The following is a 3,961-nucleotide window of genomic DNA, read 5'->3' as shown; positions in this document are numbered from 1 at the left end:
CAACAACAACAACAGAAAACATAGTTATCAAATCTAAACAACTACCTATACTTTAGAAGCCAGAGAAAAATGCCCTACATGTGAAAGAATGCAGAAATTTATTGCTTGTGAACTGGAAAGTGCAAAAACATGACAAGGTATTGACCTCGGTACATTATCAAAGAGACGCCGTCAGTCAGAATCAGTGTAAAAGCTATTTGATATGACATACAATTTATTAAACTACAAACACTACAATGAAAATGTTGACACTTGTAATATTGCTGACTTAATATATATTGGAATGAAAGGTAATTTGGAAACGTCATTAGGAAATATCAGGATTCATTAGTCTGAAAGTACAACAAATATTATGTATGTCAATTTTAAACTCTGATTTTTGACGACTTTTATCTGTGACAAATCTGACTATTTTCGTCTGTGAGCTGGATATCCTTTTAACTGTACGCAGTAAGGAATATGTTGCCCTTAAGACTCTCTGTGCGTGTTTATATCTTGCATGTAACGCTAGATATTTACATAATACTATAATGTGGATAGACACTGTCTTAATGTTTGGTTTTTAAATTATAAGGATTTATTTGAACAGTACGTCATTTTACAAAACCATGAATCAAAGTGATTTTAGAATTTTAGAATTTAATAAATTAATTAAAGTAATTTATTTATAAGCGTCTTGAGGACAAATTTCCTCACCTCAAGTTTTCCCTCGATTTGAACTGATAATGGGTTGGCGTTCTTTCTTTAACAACATAACAGAAAAAGTGAATCAACTTTCATTTCCCAGGTGCATTCTAAGTTAATATAAACTTACGCAAACACTCAGGTTCATCCAACAGTGACGTCATTGTTTTTAATCCAGTTATTATTTACGTTTCTTGTAAGCAGTTAATATTCAATGAAAATGAATTATTTAAAATTTAATACCAATTGTAAAATACGTCTAATTCCTGGAAATCTGGTATTCTAAAGTAACACAGTATGTATGTTTGGGTTGGGGGAAGGGCACCTCCAATGTAATATTGATTTTGTTATTTGTACAATTTGCAACTCCAATGCACACAACTAGATAGAGAGAACAGGGCAGAAATACATACAGACTAGAGCGCCACCAACGTTTGAATGAGGTAATGACAACAGGTTTCGCTTAACACTAATTAAATATTTAATTCAATAGTTGTTATTGACTTAGTTCCTAAATTGTTCATCAACACAGTCTATACTTGTTCAAATTCATTACATAGTTGCGTAGTATTTACCTAATATTTAGGTATATGTCTGTGTCGGTTGTTGTAGACATACAGGTAACAATACAAGCGTTACAATATGCATGCATATGTCATACCTAGTCAGATTCAAGGATGGAGTTTCGTACCAACTCAGTACATAAGCTAAGTGTCCACATTTTGGTGATGTTGAACATCTTATATTTCCAACGATTGTCCATTATGTACAATCATGGTAAAGTGAATCTCTAGGCCCTGGAACCAGAATTACACATCAGTGACGTCATGACAGTCTAGGCGGTCATGGGAAGTCTAAAACTAGGGTTATCCACGGCATGCAGCACTACACACACACCGTAAAAATCCAGGCAAACTCACAGTTGCATACAAATAAATGCATACATACATTTAAGGCGTCGTTTATTCATAATATAATCAAAGTTTTTAAAACTTGCAAAAATAAAGTGAAATCTAGAGTACCAATCTTTCCTGAAAGATCCGAAGTTATTCCCGTTAGTGTAACAACTCATAATCTCCAAAAGAGTGGTAAAATGAAAATAACGACGGATCTTTCAGTTAATCCATAGTAATATGTATTGAGGGAGAAGCTATTTTAAATTGTTTTATAGATCATGTAATTACTAGGATCACATTGGACTATAATAATGAGCTGTTAATCTGTGTGAAAAAAAAATAGTTTCTTTTCTGTAACTTCTACATGACTGGCATTTTATAAGGTTTGCAAATATATTCACAATTGTACTCACTTTTAGCTTTTGGTTGCAGCTCTCATTACGGTTTTATGATTTGTGTGTAAATACATTAATCGCATGTTGTTTACCTTTATATAATATGGGGTACAATATCTATTGTTGCTATTGATTATTATTGTCCCTACGGTCATATCTGTTGTCCACGGACAAGGTAGTGACAAATAATCCTGTACGCATCAGGACACGATTACAATTAGCAGATTCAGCTGTAAGATTACAAGATAACCATACTGGTATATGATTTAAGACTGGTGATTCGAAGTACTTGGGATACTCAACTTGTCCTGCTCAACCCCCCCCCCCTTGTATCAAAGTCAGGATACGTATATATAGATGGTTGTAATATGTAAGAGTCTAGTAATACAGAAAGCAACCCACCCATTCTTCTACCCAGCCATACACATACTTAGCTGTCTTTGTCTGCCACCATTTCTCACTAACCATGATGGTATGCTGTGTTATGTTTTATCATTGATACCTCTAGTGACAACTATAGGTAATATTTACATATGTAACTAATCGGATACAACGTAACTTTAAACTATTTTTTTCAATATCACTACAGTTGTAAAATATCTTACTATAATCCCAGTTATGTGATTGTTATTTTTTTATAAAATGTTGAAAGCGCGAAGATGTTTGTAAAGTTCTACTTTGGTAAAGCATAGTATTGAGAATCGCAATTTATACTAAATTGTCTTTTTTAACTTGACAAATTGGAAGTGTAATGCAGATCTAAAAACGTAATGGACGGAACACTTGAATTGTCGGCGGTTTGAAGTACAAATATCAGGGAACCATGTGTCTTTATCAATGTCACGGTTGTATCAATGTTTTTCAAATGGTTCTGAGTTTTTAAACCCATTTGGGTTCTTAGTGTCAGTTTGAGGTGCTGGACTTACAGGATCAACAGCGAATGATGGCATGTCGACATGTATATGTTTCCTGCTTGTGGAACCTTTGCTCGAATTTGAACTTCGGTCGTTCACACAAACAACACATTCGATGTTCGTTGGTTGGTCTTGAGTTAGGTCGTCAACTTGCCATGGAGTTAGACCGTTGTTATTGATTTGTGGAAATGCTATATTGGGTCCGTTGCCACCTGCCCCAGGAGACTTCGAAGTAGTCTTTCTCCTATCAGGCTGAGGGATACCCCTAGATGGTTGATACTCTGGCACTGATGAAATCACGTGACGGTACGCTTCCCTCGGTTTCTGAAGAACAACAACGTCATTACTCCATTTTACCTGTTTGATAATAGCGTCATCAAGTTCACGACCGTTTAGGTCATTGAACGAAACGGGTGTAGTATTCGGTACCGGAATCAAACGGTCGCCTTTCTTGTAAATTCTCGTAAGTTCATCTTCATAAGGAAGATCAAATTTGTAAGTTTCTGGAGTAAGGTCAAGTTCGTCTGAATCTGGTTTCACCAGTCTTTTCATTCCAAGTCTATCAGTATATTTGTACAATTTTCCTTTCGGTTTACTTTCCGAGTCATATAAAGGTTCAGCTTTCTTTACGGTGAAACCCGAAAGCTTTTCCGCGGGAGTCGGACGAGCCCGTCGACCAATTGTAGGGATACTAGCACTCGGTGTACTGATAGACTTCATAAGTGACGACACAGCTGTTTTGCTGTTGCCGTCTGAATATCGGGGAGTTGCTGGAACACTAGTCTCCATGCTGCCGTTAAGGAAAGCATCCATGAATGAATTCTTCCGTGCTGAAGACAATCCTGGTTCGCTGTTAGTCCTCCGTGGGCTTGAAACCTCTAGTAAAGGACGCCCCTCTATAGGATGAATCACTGGTGGAAGAGGACGCTGTCGAAGACTGCGTATTTTCTCAAGGTGTCTGTCACGTGGTGTCATAGTCTGTGACGTCAAACCCAAGCTCGGTCGCCATTTCACCGCAACTGGCGCCTTATTTTTAGTTTGCGTTCCTCCTCGCGTCGAAACTCTTTCAACT

Source organism: Glandiceps talaboti, chromosome 20 (genome assembly GCF_964340395.1).
Source record: "Glandiceps talaboti chromosome 20, keGlaTala1.1, whole genome shotgun sequence".
Taxonomy (NCBI): Eukaryota; Metazoa; Hemichordata; class Enteropneusta; family Spengelidae; genus Glandiceps; species Glandiceps talaboti.
This window is presented reverse-complemented; position numbering follows the sequence as displayed.